This window comes from Carcharodon carcharias, chromosome 15 (genome assembly GCF_017639515.1).
Source record: "Carcharodon carcharias isolate sCarCar2 chromosome 15, sCarCar2.pri, whole genome shotgun sequence".
In the NCBI taxonomy this organism is placed as follows: Eukaryota; Metazoa; Chordata; class Chondrichthyes; order Lamniformes; family Lamnidae; genus Carcharodon; species Carcharodon carcharias.
The window spans coordinates 136,669,003-136,685,504 of record NC_054481.1 but is presented as its reverse complement, the minus strand read 5'-3'; positions in this window follow the sequence as shown (position 1 = coordinate 136,685,504).

Sequence of the window (16,502 nt, the reverse complement as noted above, 5' to 3'; positions counted from 1 at the left end):
GGCTGTCCTCGTACACCAGCTGCTGAAGGTAAACTTGCTGGTGCAGCAGGCGGCAAAGAAGGCAAACGATATGTTGGCACTCATAGCGAGAGGATTCGAAAAATAGAGGGAGGATGTCTTGCTGCAGTTGTACAGGTCCTTGGTGAGACCACACCTGGAAACTTGTGAGCAGCTTTGGTCTCATATTCTGAGCAACTGTCTTCTCGCTATATAGTGTGTGTAACGAAGGCTTACCATGCTGATTCCTTGGATGCTGGGACTGACATATGAGGAGACATTGAGTCGGTTAGCATAGCATTATATAAACTGGAATTCAAAAGAATGAGGGGCGAACGCCTATTTTCTTTATTTCAATGTTATTTTTTTGTGTGGGAGGGAATGTGTGCTCCTGTTTGTGTCTTTGTGAATAATTGTATTTGTGTGTGTGTGTGTGCGTGTGTGTGTGTGTGTGTGTGTTCTTGTCTCTGTCCGTGTGCTTATTCTATGGGGTATGTGAGAGCGAATGTGAAATTCCATGTGTATGTCTGTACGAATCACTGGGCTTATGTGAGTGTATGTTTGTGTGTGTGTGTATGTGTGTTTGAATTTGTGTTCATATTATGTGTGTGTGTTTGTGTGTGTATGTGTCGTGTGTATGTTTGTCTGTATGAGTGGTTATGTGTGTGTACTTGTTCGTATGCTTGTGTCTGTGCATATGTTTGCGTGTGTGCACTATGTGTGTGCCTGTGTGTGCGAGTATGGTTGCATGCAAGTGAGACTCTGTATGTATGTATGTATGTTTGTGTTTGTCTGTTTATGCCTTTGTGCTATCCTGTGCATGTGAGACAGTCAATGTCTGCTTCTTTCTGGCTGTCTATCTGAATGTTCAAAGTAATGAAACACATAGGAGAGCAAAGTGCTGATATGTGAGAGACCCCTGGCTGTTAAAAGTAGTGAAAATCACAAGATATTCTATAAATATATCAATGGGGAGAGGATAACCAGGGAAAGAGGAGGACACATACGTGACCAAGGGGGGGAAATCTATGGGTGGAGCCAAATGATAACGTTTGAGTGTTGAATGAATACTTCACATTCGTCTTCTCCCAAGAGAATGAGGATAAAAGTGTCGAACTCGGGCAGAGAGATTGCAAGTTTCTTAAGCAAATTAATAGAGTGTGTGTCAAGGTATTGGAGATCTTGGCAGGCTTAAAAGTGGAGAAATCTCCAGGTCTGGATGATTTGTGTCCCAGATTTCTGGGGAAGGCAAGGGAGGAGATCGCAGGGCTCTCACCAAAATGTTCAATTCCTCTCTGGCCACGGCGGAGAAGCCAGAAGACTGGAGGCCAGCTATTGTGGTTCTGTTATTTAAGAAGCGTTGCAGAGGGTTTTAGTGTTAAGCCAGGACAGCATAGGCATGTGGGTCTCATGTCGGTGGTTGGTAAACTGTCAGAGAAAGTTCTGAAGGAGAGAATCTCTCTCCACTTGGAGAGGCGATGTTTGATCAGGGATAGTTAGCATGGCTTTGTCAGAGGGACGTCATGACTAACATATTTGATTTAGTTTATTGTGGAGGTGACCAGGTGTGTAGACGAGGATAGGGCAGTTGATATTGATTATACTGATTTCAGCAAAGCCTTTGACACATGGGAGATTTATAATGAATCTAAGTGCACATGTGATACAGGGTAACTTAATAAGGTGGATTCAAAATTGGCTTTGTTGCAGGAGACAGAGTGTGGCGACAAAAAGATGCTTCAGTGATTGGAAGCCAGTGTCTAGTGGCATACCACAGGGATCTTTGCTTGCACTCTTATCTCTTGCTATTTAGATAAACGGCATCGATGACTATTGTGGGGGTATGATTAGAAAGCTCATGGATGTCACAAAGATTGGCCAGGTGGTTAAAAGTGAGGCTGAGTATCTGGGGCTACAGGCAGATATAGAAGGGATGGTCAAATGGGCAGATAATTTGCAGATAGAATTTAACGATGAAAAGTGTGATGTGATACACTTTGTAAGGAGAAAATTGACAAAGAAATATTGCATGAACGGCATGACACTAGGAAGTTCTGAGAAACAAAGTGACATTGACGAGTAAGTTCATAGATCTCTGAAAGTGGAGGGATATGTTACTGGGGTGGTGATAAAGGCATATGAGACACTTGCATTTATCAGTCGAGGCACTGATTACAAAAGTAGGGAGGTTATGTAGGAGATGCTTAGAACCTTGATGAGGCCACAGCTGGAGTATTGTGTGCAGTTCTGGCCGCCACCTTATAGGAAGGATGTGATTGCACTCGAAGGGGCGCAGAGGAGATTCACCAGGATGTTGCCTGGGATGAAATATTTAAGTTATGAAGAGAGGTTGGGTAGATTTGGGTTGTTTTCATTGGACTAAAGGGCGACCTGATCGAGTTGTACAATATTATGAGGGGCATGGATAGGGTGGATAGAAAACAACTATTCCTCTTGGTTGAAAGCTCAGTCACGAAGGGAAAAAAGTTAAAGGTGAGGGGCAGGAGGTTTAGGGCGGATGTGAGGAAAAACCTTTTTTTACCCAAAGGCCGGTGATGGTCTGGACTGCGCTGCCTGTGAGGGTGGTGGAGGCGGGTTGCCTCACATCCTTTAGAAAATACCTGGATGGGCACTTAGCATGTCATAACATTCAAGTCTATGGGCCAAGTGCTGGTAAATGTGATTAAGCAGGTAGGTCAGGTGCTTCTCACATGTCGGTGCTGCCTCAATGGGCCGAAGGGCCTATTATGCACTGTGTGATTCTTTGATTTTGTGATTCTGTGGGTGTGTGGGTGTGTTGTGCTGTGTTTTTGTCCATCTGTATGCTATTCTATGCGGTGTTTGAGAGCCAATTTGCATTCCTATGTGTGTCTGTGTGAATGACTGTTCGTGTGTGTGTGTGTGTTTGTTTGTATGTGTGTGTGTTTGTATGAGTGCATGTATGTGTGTGTGTGTGTGTGTGTGTTTGTGTGTGTGCGTGATGGTTTCCACGAGTGAAAGTGTGTGTCTGCATGCGAGTGCATGTGTTTATTTGTGTGTGCATGTGTGCCTGTCTCTTGGTGTATGTTAATCTGTTTGTGTATATGGGTGTGTGCGCCTGTGTGTTTCTTTGGATGACATTGTGTGAGTGCCTCTGTGTGCCCATGTGTGCATGTTCATGTGTTTGAGTACCTGTCTGCGTGTACAGTTTTATGTGTGTGTGTGTTTGTGTGTGTGTGTGAGAGAGAGAGAGAGAGAGAGATAGATAGATAGAGAGAGAGAGAGAGAAAGAGTCTATGTTTGCATGTGTGCATGTGTGTGTGTATACGTGTGTTAGTGTCTGCGCATGTGTTTGTGTGAGTATCTGAGTGTGGGTGCTTGACTGTGTGTCTGTGAGTGTAACTAAGTGTGAGTTTTGTGTATGAGGGAGAGAAAGCGCTTGAGAAGTGAATGTATCACAGTTTCATTTTTATGGGATGTGAGCTCCAGTCGTGTGTGTTTGTCTGTGTGTGATTAACAGAAAGGTATCAGTGCTCTCTATGCTGAATTTCCTCTGGAAGGCGAGGCAGGTTTTGCCCGACTAAGTTATGGGGAGTTTGGAGGAGAAAGTCTGAAGTTGTTCATAACCGGAATGTTAATTGGGAATCCACCATCAAGTCACAGGGCAGGGAGAGAGTTTATGATTAAAACAATAATTGATAATTAGCATTTTATTGCGGACATTTAAGCCTCCTGTAACAGATAATATTTGTATTCAAGGCAGGAGGAGAGAATCCTTCAAGAGTGCAAAATTTTCAAAGGCCCCTGAATGACTTTAGAAAAGTGATAGGCTTCTGTTCTAAACTACTAATAAACAAAATGACTTTTACATTTACAAGAATGTAGGTTTTGCCATGCGTGTGTCAGTGTGTTAATGGTGGAATTGTTTGCTTTTTGACTCTCTGTTTTTTTTTAATGAATAGCTTCTTATCCATTCATTAGAAGTTTAAAATTGCTGCAAAGTATTTCTTTTCTGAATATTTAATAACAACTGCAGCACTGGAGGAGTTAAACCATCCCCCTAAGAAATATATATTGTTGCAGTCAGTGGAGAAGAGGGAAAATGAGGAATTATTCCAAATCTCTCCCATTCTGCAACAGACGCGTCACATCTGGTTTCACCCAGCCAACCTCTGTTCCCGTCACTAAAGACTTCTACCACGTCACGCCTGACTGCTGACGTTATCCTTTCACTGCAAATCAGCTTTGTCTCTTCTAATCAGATGTGACTTCCCCGTCACTCCTCGCTCCCCATTTTCGTCCAAGCAGTGTTTGTCATTTAAGCTGTACTTCCTTCCAAATATCGAGAACCTTCCCGTTGTTCTTTCAGCTCAATTTAATTCAATACCTCAGTAGATGCATTCACACATTTGAAAATATCTAAAACTTCACACTCAAACTGGTAATATCATTGCGTGCTTGATGAGTAATTTAATTCTTCATCACCTCCCTTACAGCGAACTTAATCACAATTGTGATTCTGATGTCCAACAAATGTGGTCTGACCAAATGTATCACATGTTACCTGGTGGCCATGGCAGCGGCAGATCTACTGGTCATTATACTGGATCTGATATTGAGAAACATTTCGATTGTTTTTAGTGAAAAGTTTACTTTCCTGGATTCCATCCCCCTGTGTAATATCCACGCTGTCCTGCTTTATGCAGCCACTGACTGTTCTGTCTGGTTCACCGTCACTTTCACCTTTGATCGATTTGTGGCCATTTGTGGCCCGAAGCTGAAAAGTAAATATTGCAGCGAGAAAACAGCGTCTGTGGTTCTGGGAACAGTGACTGTGCTGAGCTGTTTGAAGAACATTTTCTGGTATTTTATGTTCAAAGGTCGGTACTTAATGATGAACTACCCCTGGTTTTGTTATGTCACACCGGATGTTTTGTCCTCTCCGGTCTGGGGAGCAATTGAGTTCCTCCATCACATTCTAACCCCATGTGTCCCATTTGTCCTGATTTTGCTGCTCAATGTTCTCACCGTCAGACACATTTTAGTGAGCAGCAGAGTCCGCAGGAGACTCCGGGCTCACTGCAGTGGGGAGAGTCCCAGAGACCCAGAGATGGAGAGTCGAAGGAAATCCATCATTTTACTGTTTGTGATCTCGGCCAATTTCATCCTGTTATGGTCAACATTCATGCTGTTTTCCATATGGGCCCGGATGTGGGATTTGGGATTTAATTCTGTATATGTACCTGATTTTGTTATGGAATTGGGCTTCATGCTGCAGCTCCTGAGCTGCTGCACTAACACTGCAATTTACGCCGTGACACAGACTCTGTTCAGACAGCAGCTGAATAATGTGCTGAAATATCCCTTTACTCCAATTCTTCAATTCATTCAATGATGAGAAACATTGAATCACTTAGAGCTTTCAGTGGCTGGCTACATGTCCATCACGGGTATCCCTCACTGATTGATCAGAAAACACAAAACAAAAAGTCACTGTCCTCCCATTGGGCGGGCTGCCTGGCCTTTAACACTATCAGTTAATGATTGGACATGAATCCAACATTCGCATATCTCCACACAATCATTGCCCAGACTGCCTGCTGGCCATCACGAATCCTCCAGTTAATTGGAGAGAAAACCCCACCTCCAAAGGGATCTGCCTGCCCACCAGCTGCGCTGCATGTCCATCATAGTAATGCGACACACCAGACATTGGACAAGAATGGTTCACTCGTAAAATTGATGTAATATTAATAATTTGCCAGTGGGAGGGAAGAGAAAATTAATCCATAAAGCAGAAGGGAGGTATCGCTCAGCGTTTAAAGGTGTAAGAGGTTAATTCAGGGTCAAAATTGGGGTCTCATTTGTTAGTGGAGAGAAAAAGAGAGAGTTTGAGAGAGAGAGAGCGAGAGCGAGTGAGAGAGAGTAAGAGAGACAGTCACAGAAAGGGTGACAGAGACAGAGAGAGACAGAGTGGCCATAAGAAGATCCAGGTAAAGAGAAGGAGAGACAGAGGGTGAGACAGAGAAGGATACAGAGAGAATATGAGGGAGAGAGAGAGAGAGCGAGAGAGAGAGAAGAGACAGACAGTGTGAGTAAGAAAGAGGAAGATACAGTGAGAGGGTGGGGAGAGATAAGCTGGGAGAGAGAGGTAGAGATATAAAGAAAGAAAGAGAGACAGAGATAGGCAGGCAGAGAGAGAGAGATTGACAGGCCAAAAAATACAGAGTGGGTGGAAAAGGGGAGGCACATCGAGATTTGGGAGAAGCACAGGGGGATATAGAGGGAGAAAGATGGAGAGATAGGGAGAGAGTTAGGCAAGAGGGAGACACAGAGAGCGAGACAGAAAGCTAGAGAGAGAGTGAGTTGGGGAAGCAAGACAGATAGAAAGAGGGAAAGGGATAGAGAGAGACGGAGAGGTATAGACAGACAGAAAGGCAGGGCCTTAGAGATGGGGTCGGGAGTGGCAGTGTAAGAAGGAAATATGAAGAGAAACACATATAAAGTGTGAGGGAGAGGCACAGTGAGAGAGATAATGACGAAATAAGTAGAGACAGGACAGAACAAGAGATAGAGACAGAGAGAAGACAGAATGCAACCAGAAAAAAAAAAAAACTAGACAGTACGAGAGACAAATAGAGCCAGGGAGAGGAAGAGAGGGAGAGGGGGAGAGAGAGAGAAGAGAGCAAGAGAGAGCAAGAGTGAGAGCTAGAGAGAGCGAGCAAGAAAGGAAGGTACAGCAAAAGAGAAAGAGCGAGAGACAGAATGAGGGACAACAAAAGAGAGTAAGTGAATGAGTGAGAAAGAGAGGCAGGGAAACAATGACAGAGAGAAAGAGGGAAAAGGAAAGAGAGAGACAGAGAGATATAGACAGACAGAAAGGCAGGGACTGAGTGACAGAGTGGGGAGAGGCAGTGTGATAAAGAAAGAAGAAGAGACATCGAGAGAGAGAATCAGAGTGAGAACTACAACGAGAGAAAGAGGTAGAGACAGTGAGGGAGAGAGAGAGAGAGAGTGAGAGGGGGACAAAGAGAGAGAGAGAAACAGAAATACAGACAGGTCAAAAGACAGATGGACAGATAATCAGACAGAGGAAGGCAGCCAGGACGGGGCAGAGTGAATGAGAGAAAGAAAGAGAGAGTCAGTGTGAGAAAGAAAGAGGAAGTTACAGCGAGAGAGAAAGCGGGAGAGGGGTAGAATGAGGGCAAAAAAAGAGAGGTATTAGGAGAGACAGGGAGAGAGGTGGAGGCAGAGAAAGAAATAAATGGGCAATGTGAGAGAGTGCGAGACAGAAAGAGAGAGTGAGAGAAAGAGAGAGAGAGAGAAAGAGAGAGAGAGGGGCAGGTGGAGAGTGAGAGAGAAAGGGAGATATGGTGTCCGTCTGAGAAAGAAGGAGCAAGGTACAGTGAGAGAGGAGGAGACAGAGAATGAGGGATACAAACAGAGATAAATTGGGAGAGAGATGGAGGCCAAGAGAGGAAAATGAGCAAAGTGAGAGAAAGAGAGAGAGAGAGGGAGAGAGCGAAAGAGGGAGAGGATGAGATGCAAAATGGAGTGAGAGAGAGAAAGTGAGGGAAAGACAAAGGGAGGTATATGAGGATTGATTGATAAAAAGAGGGAGATAGAGAGAAAAAAAGAGTGACTGTCAGAGTGAAAGAAAGAGAGAGAGATAGATATATAGAGAGAGACTAACAGAGTCAAAGAGACAGAGGGATACAATGAGGAAGAGAGGAAGCATGATATATGGACATAAAGCGAGAGAGAGAGAAAGAGATAGAGATAGGCAGTAAGGGAGAGAGTGTGAGAGAACCCAGAAACAGAAAGAGCACATGAGAGCCTGGCAGAAAGGTGAAAGATTGAGAGAGTGAGGGGCAGACAGAGCGAAAGACAGAAAGAGATAGAGATTGAGATGCAAATAAATAGAGACAGAGAGAGAGAACGAAAGTGACAGAGAGAGAGATTGATAGAATGAGATAAATGGAAAAGGAGAGAGAGATTGAATGATGGAGTCGGTGAACATGAGGGAGATACAGCGGAAGAGAGGGAGAAACAAAGTTAAAATTATACAGAGAAACATGGAGAGACAGAGAGAAAGCAGGCAAGTCGGTGAGCCAGAGGGCAAGTCAGGGTGAAAGAGACAGAGGCAGAGAGAGAGGAAGAGAGGGGAGAGGAAAAGTAAGACAAAGACAAAGCATCAAAGAAGAACAGAGACACAAAGAGAGAAAGACTGAAACAGAGAAATAGAAAGAATGAGAGAGAGACAGTGTGAGAAAGAAAGAGGAAGAGGCAGTGAGAGAGTTTGAGGGGGATACGGAGAGGCGAGAGAAAGAGGGAGAGAAAGGAGAGAGATTCAGAGAGAGAGAGGAGGAGAAAGAGGGAGGGAGAGAGGCAGAAAGAGAGAGACAGATATAGAGACAGGAGAGAGCGCGAGGGAGAGACAAAGGAGAGAGAAGCAAAGAGAAAGGCAGTTGGGGAGTGTGACAGACACAGAGAAAGAAATACAGAGAGGCAGAGAGACACAGAGAGTGACAGAGTGAAAAAAGACAGAGAGGGTGTAGAGAGAGAGAGAGAGAACGAGGGGGAGGCAGGGGGAGATAAAGGGAGAGAAAGACAAAAGAGAAGAGGCAGGGAGAGAGGTAGAGAGAGATAAAGAGAGACAGAGTCATAGAGATGGAGGAGGAGCGGGAGTCAAAGAGACAGAGGGAGAGAGAGAGAGAGAGAGTAACAGAGAAAGATTGAGACTGTGTGTGTGTGTGGGAGAGAGAGAGAGACATAGACACAGATTGATACAGCGCACAGGAGAGAAAGAGATTTAGACCAGAGAAACGTGAAGATCAGGCACAGAGTGAATGAGAGAGAAAAGGAGAGAAAGAGAGAGAGGGAGAGAGAGAGGCAGAGAGAAATAGAAAGACTTGGAGACAAAGAGAAAGAGAGATAGAGAAAAGAGTTAAACCAAGAGTGACAGAGAGAGAGAGAGGGAGACTGAAAGAAAGAAAAACAAAGATTGAGTGTAATTGAGATAGAGTGGGGGGGGGGGGGAGAGAGAGAAACAGAAAGGAAGAAAGAGAGTTGGAGACAAGGACAAAGGGAAATAGTGAGAAAGAGGTAAACCGAGAGTGACAGAGAGAGACAGAGAGTGAGACAGAGAGAGAGAGAGAGAGAGAAAGAAAGGTAGAGTGGAAGAGACAGAGAGAGAGAGAAACAGAGAGAGAGGGGGAGAGAGATAGAGAAAGGGAGAGAGATAGAGAAATAGAGAGAGAGGGAGAGAAAGAGAAACAGCGAGACAGAGAGAGACAAACACAAAGGGAGAGACAATGACAGACTTGAGGGATGGACAGAGATAGAAAGAAAGGGAGAGAGGCAGTAAAAGAGTTAGAGAGAGGGATAGAGAGAGAGAAAGACTGACAGCAAGGTAAGGGGACAGAGAGAGAGACAGACAGACAAACAGAGAGAACAAAGACCAATAGATACATATATATAGAGAGAGAGAGACAGAGAGGGGCGTGGGTGGTGGGAAAGAGAGAGACAGACCGGCAGAGAGAAATATTGATAGATGGAGACAAGAAGAAAGGGAGATGGAGAGAAAGAGATAAACCAAGAGTGATATAGAGAGAGCTGGAGACATAGAGAACTTCAAAGATAGAATGCAAGAGAGTGGGAAGGAGAGAGAAAGATGGAGAGAAAGCGAGAGAGAAAGACAGAAGGAGAGAGAGAGAGAAAGAGAGGGAGATGGAGAGAGAGATAGGAAGAGCCACAGAGTGAGAGAGACAGAGAGAAGCAGTGAGAGAATGGGACAGAGAGGAAGAAACAGAGAAAGACAGGGAGAAACAAGTGGTGACAGGGAGAGAGTGATACTAAGAGAGAGAGACTGAAAGAGAGAGGGAGGTACAGAGAAAGAGACAAAGAGTTTGAGAGACACAAACAATGACAATGGGAGAGAGTTAGTGAGACAAAGAGAGAGAGACAGAGACAGAGAGAAAGAGAATGATGCTTAGAGGGAGAGAGGCTTAGTGAGAGAGTGTGGCTGACATGCGAGTAGAGAGAGAGAGATTCAAACAGACATGGAGAAAGAGAGACAGAGAGAGAAAGAGACAGTGAAAAAGGCAGGCAGAGAGAGGACGTGCAGAGATAGAGAGAGAGAGTGACAGATAGGCAGAGATATATAGAGGAAAGAGGGAGAGAAACAGAAAGGTTGAAATAGAAAGATAGACAGAGAGAGAGAGAGAACAGGAAAGAGACAGAGCCAGAGGCAGACAGAAAGAGAGAGAAAGAGAGAGAGAGGGAGAGGCAGAGAGAGAGAGAGAGAGTGAGTTAAATTGAAAGAGAGAGAGAGAGAGAGATACAGTGACAGTGTGACAGAATCAGACGGATAGAGAAATAGTGAGAGACAGAAAAAGTAAGGGAGAAAGAGAGCAATACAGTCTGGGAGAGAGACAGATAGAGGGAGAAAGAAATAGAGAGAGTGGGTTTCAGGGAGAAAGAAAGATAGCCATAAAGAGATGTCACGAGATCAACAGAAAATGTGAGGGAGAGAGCGAGAGAGAGAAAAAAATACAAAGCAAGAGAGAAACAGAGATATAGAGAGACAGATGGAGAAAGGAGAGTTAGACAGATAGACAGAGTGAGCTAGACAGAGATAGCGAGAGGGTGAGTGAGCAATAGCGAGGGAGAGAAAGAGAGAGAGAGAAAGAGAGAAAAATACTGAGCATTGCAGGGGAAGAGAGATCGAGAGAATGATAGAGGGAGAGGTAAGAGTGACAGATGTAGAGTGACAATCAGACAGACTGACAGAGGGATAGAGTGTGAGGGAGGGATAGAGAGAGAAAGAGGCAGAGAGAGGAGACAGGCGGAGAGGAAGAGAGTGGGGAGAGGGAGACTGAGATATAGACAAAGGCAGAGAGAGAAAGGGAGAGGGAGAGAAATAGAGGAAAGCAAGGCAGTGAGAAAAAGAGACAGGGAGAGGGAGATGGAGAAAGGGAGAGAGAGACAGAGATAGGAAGTTAGGTTGGGACAGAGAGTGACAGACAGGGAGAGAAACAGGGAGAATGGAAAGAAAGTGACAATGACAGTTCCAAAGGGTGACGGAAAGGGAGAACAAGACAGGCAGAGTACGAGGGTGGTAGAAATAGAGGGAGAGAGTGAGCGAAAGGCAGACAGTGAGATCGAGTGAGACAGAAAGCTGGAGGACGAGAGAGAGTGAGATAGTGATAAGCAAAAGCAGAAAGAAGGAGAAAGAGATAGAGAGAGAGGAGGGGTGGCAGAGTGAGGGAGACAATGACAGGCAAAAAGAGTAATATGGTCAGAGAGAGAGAGGAGGACAGATAAAGAGAGATATAACGTTTCCTACATACAGAGAGCGAGAGAGAGAGAAAGAGCAGAGATACAGTGAATGAGATTTGGAGAAATAAAGAAATGGAGATGGAGAGGGTGCAGAGAGAGAGAGAGAGAGAGAAAGAGGGAGAGAGATTGAAAGAAAAAGGGGATTGAGTGGGAGAGAGACAAAGTGATTGAAAGAGAGAGAGACAGTGAGGTAAAATAAACAAAGGCTGTGACACAGAGAGAGTGACTGTGAGAAATAGAGGGAAAGCGAGAGAGAGGGGGGGACATAGAGAGCGACAGTGACAGAAAAAAAGGAAATAAAGAGAGAGAAACAAGGAGAGGGATAGCGAGAGAGAGAGAGAGACAGCGAGAGAGAGAGAGGGGGAGAAAGATGAGAGAAGGAGAGAGAGCAAGAGAGAGAAAGAGAGAGAGAGAGTGAGAGAGAGAGAGAGAAATACTGAGCGAGGCAGGGAGAGAGAGACAGAGAGAGGGATAGAGGGAAAAGTGACAGTGAAAGGCACAAGGGACAGTCAGACAGCTGGATAGAGATTGAGGGAGGGATACAGAGGGAAAGAGGCAGAGAGAGTGAGGTGGAGAGAGAGAGGGGGTGAGAGGGTGACAGAGAAAAGAGAAAGACAGAGAGACAAAGGGAGAGGGAATGACTGATTGGAAAGAAAGGGAGAGAGGGAAAGAAACAGGGAGAAGGAGATTGAGAATGGGAGAGACAGACAGATATAGGAAGTTAGATAGAGACAGTGAGCGACAGACAGGGAGAGACAGAGGGAGAAACGAAGGAGAGTTTGAATAACAAGCATAAAGGGTTACGGTCAGGGGAAACAAGACAGGTAGGGAAATAAGGAGAGAGAAATAGAAGGGGCGAGTGAGCGACAGGCAGAACGTGAGATTGAGTGAGAGAGAAAGAGAGAGATCAAGAGAGAGTTAGAGAGAGATAAGCAAAGAGAGAGAGAAAGAGAGAGCGAGAGGGCAGGGAGACAGAGTGAGAGAGACAATTACAGTCAGAAAGACTGAGAGGGTCAGAGAGAGTCAGGTGGAGAGACACAGAGAGATACAGACTTTCAGACATACAGTGAGAGAGAAGACAGATAAAGAGTGCAGAGAGGCATGAGTGAGTGAGAATGAGAGAGACAAAGCCATGCAGATAGAGAGGGAGCAGACAGAGAAAGAAAGACAGTGAGAGATAGAGACAGAGAGAAATAGGGAGAGAGAGATGGTGAGAAATAGGGGAAAGAGTGGGAGAGAGACAAAGAGTTAGAAAGAGAGAGAGAGACAGAGAGAGGGTGAGAGATCGAAAGAGAGAGAAAGGGAGAGCAAGGAAGGCTAAGAGGGAGAGAGTGGGATCGACAGAATGTGACAGAGTGATGGAAGGAGTCAGGGAGAGAGTGAGGGAGAGAGAGGGATATGGAGACGAAGAGAGAACGAGAGTAAGAACGGAATTGAGACGGACAGACAGAAAGGCAGACAGAGAGATGCAGAGTGAGGGGAGAGAGAGGAAGAGACAGAGAGAGAGAACGACTGAGAGAGAGAGGCAGAGAGTTAAATTGAAAGAGACAGAGAGAGCAAGGAATAAACAAAGGGAGAGAGAGGGAAAGGTGGCAAAGAGAGGGAGATACGGATGTAGAAACAAGGAGAGACAGAGAGATAGAAAGAGAGAGAGAAGTATATATATATATAGAGAGAGCGAGAGAGAGAGTGAGAGAGGCTGATGGAGAGGTTTATTGAAAGAGAGAGAGAGAGAGAGAGAGAGAAAGAGAGAGAGAGAAAGACTGAGGCACAGAGAGACAGAGAGTTAAATCCCTGACCTCGATATTTTCCACCCAATATATCGGACATGGAGTCAACACGTGTGGTATTACTTGAAAAATATATATATAAGCCCGAGAACCTTATCTCTTTGCTCTTTGGATTCGAACTGCAATGTTTCTGCCTGGTCCAACCCTCTGAGCTGACACACAGTGGTGTTACATCGTATTTAGCCAGTCTCCCAGTGTTCATTTTTAACGCAAGAGGGCCACTACCCTTCTGAAATATGGCTCATAATTTGCTAGGACCATACATGACACACGAATCATTCCTGTTAGTCTCTTTGGGGACATTCCTATTCTCCCGGGTGTGTTTATTGATAATCCCAGCAGTGTTTTCAAATTGGTCCACCACTTTTCCAGGAGGCTGTCAGATTCTCACCCTCTTTTAGCTTGGAGGCCTGGTTGATCTTAACATTAATCAAAATTTCCTTCATTTCCCCTTTAAGGTTTTTCATTTCTAGCTCTAAAGAAACCAAATCTAAGCAATTCACCAATGAATTCCCGACAGACTTGTAGTGTTGCTTCCAACCCAATATCCCTGTCTCTGAGCCGAGGACTTGATCCAACACGAAACCCAGCAGTCCCTCATACAGCCTCCTTCTCTTCTCACCACACTGACCCGTTAATCCTATCCATGTCAGTTCAGAATCACTGCAAACACCTCACAGTGCACACCTTGATTCAATATTTTCTGTAATGATGTAAATAATAAACCATCTGAAAGAACCGGCATGTATTTAGCAGGCTCCACAGCCTGACACTCATTATGAACAGGAGGTCATTGATTACGTCTGAGGGCTTGTGCCTTGGTCGTCGTCTTAGGCAATACCACCCTCATGCTCACTGGCTGCCTCCAGGCGACCTGTTTCTAGGAATGGACGCTTGTACACACTCTGCTCTTCCTCTGTTCGGAGCCAGCAGATGTTTCTCCATTCTACACTCAATCAGACTTTCCCCCGAGTTCTCCATTCTCATGTTCCTGAACGAGAATCATACATTTGACTTGGATGATACAGAACCGCTCCAGAAGTCCCACTTCAACACAACACTGTTCCTAAGTCATGAGGTTGAATTCCAACATATGTGCAGGAATAATCCTAACTTCTTGCCACTATCTACCTTTGATATTTCCTACGGTCCATTTTATTTCAGGTACCCCTGCTGCTGCTGTTGCTTGTTTACCTGACTCTGACTTGCTTTGTGTACTCTGGCAAGTCACCTAACGGACCCCCCTTATATCCTTCACTCTTTAACAACCTTAATCCAAATGTGGTCTGTTTCGCTATGTGGCCTGATTTCAAAGCATCAACCTCGTTTGCCTACTACTAGCATCAAGACACAATGGCGGTTAGGGCTTGTGTCATTACAACACCACCATCCGACCACGAACCATGATCTTGAGGTCCCAGGTGGGAGTGGTTCTGATTCCCGATTCCAAAATAAATTGAAAGACTCAGCACTGAGAATTGATGAAAAACCTGCGTCCCCGTCCAAGTTCGTAAATTCTGGAAAAAAATTGCATATGTTCCACAAAATAAAAAAAAACTGAAGTTATTGCTCTTAAATCAAACCTGTTCAAAGAGCAGGAAATGTGCAACCTGTCCCCACTGGTAAAATGATGAACTTTGGAAGGGCACAGATTTAAAATGATTTTAAACTGATAGAAATGTGACCTGAGAATAATATGTCTAAGGAACCAGTGTTTCAGACCTGTAATGCACTGCCTGAAAGTTTGATGAAGGCAGCTTCAATTGGAACATTCAAGAGGGCATTAGTTGATTATTTGAGTAGAAACAAATGTTTGCGGGGGGCTTGGTGGTGAAGGCGGAGCAATGGCACTAGGTCATAATGCTCATTGAATAGCCTGTGATGACATAATGGCCGACTTCCCTGTATCTGTGCTGTTTAAAGTTTTTGACGATATAAAGAATTTGACAGAGGACCAATGGGTTCATAGGGATTTTGTATGTGTGGTGGATGTCGGATAGGTAAAAAATGCAGAATTCCTGGGTTGATGAGGATAATCCACCGCTACTGGATGGACTGCAGGACAGACAACCGGAGGGTGGCCCGCTGCCAATGACCCCTATGAGACACAAAGGATTCTCCCTTCTGCTAATTAGCAGCAGGTCGGCGGGGAACTGGACCATGGGTTTGTGAGCCCATAGCTAGCTGAAGTGCTGTGGAAAGTGGCAGCGGAGATCTCAAAGCTAGAAATAGGGAAATATTCACACAGCCACCATTTGGAAATTTGATCAGACGGCAAGATTGCACGTTCCTGAGGGAGAAGGGTTAAAACAGGCTGTGCCTCATTATCTTGAGAGCTAACATCTTGGCAGCATTCCCAGCCGCAGGAATAATGAGGCAGGGGGACTGGGAAACAATGAAAGGGAGAGTGAAAACAACTCACAGCTGAGGAATTTCAAAACCATTTACCTAGCTGGACGCATTGAGAGAGGGAGTCTCTGAAATGCAGATTTTCTGCGTAGGGAGAGTGTGTTCAGCCTATAATGGGGCTGATGGAGGTCGGGAACAGATCCAAGACAAGCTCCTGGGAGCAATGTGAACCCGTGGGCTCGGGATACTAATAGCCCATTTGTTTACAAGTTGGCCATCTGCCCCTGATGGCTTTGACCCAGCCACAACAAACACTCCAGAAGCAGGAGTGTTGAGTAAAACAAGCCATCGGTTGGATGCAAGACAGGAGGACAAGTCTGCAAGCGGGCTTTATGAGTAAGCCCAATGGAGAAAGTGTCCGATATAAAGGTGACAGCAGCTAAGGCTGAGTAAAGGCCAAAGTGCAAGGAGCTGTGGTGAATACCCACTGCGGAGGAAATAAAGGCTGTACAGGAAAGGGTGAAAAGCCTTTCATGGAGAAGGGAAGGGCTGGAGAGGCAGTACCAGCGCTCAGTGTCCCGAATACCTGATGGAAAGAGGACCTGACAAAGCGGGAAAAGGGATTTGAACACTTCCAGTGGTGGTGGGGATGTCTGAATGTAGACCTAGGGGAGGGCAGGTGTGGAAGGGGGGGCTTTCGGGTCTCCTCCTGTGGGGATTCAATGTTGAAGGGGCCGCTACCAACACGAGTATCTGTGTACACTCAGCGGCCTTGAATGGGGTTGTGGCAGGAGAGAGGGTCGGGGTCAACCACATATGGCTGTAGAGGTGGATGAGACAGAGCGGGAATATTGATTGGGTACGGGCGCGTGATGTACCGTGTGCTATTTTCCATCCCCTCAAACACTCATAGGGTCCAGGCGGACCCCATTTGTGTTTGAGAGACTTACAGATCGATTGTGATCACATCTCCAAGCCCCAGTGACAAAGTACATTCCCACATGAAGGATAGAGGGGCTTAGAGACAGCTGTACAGCACCTGGTAGA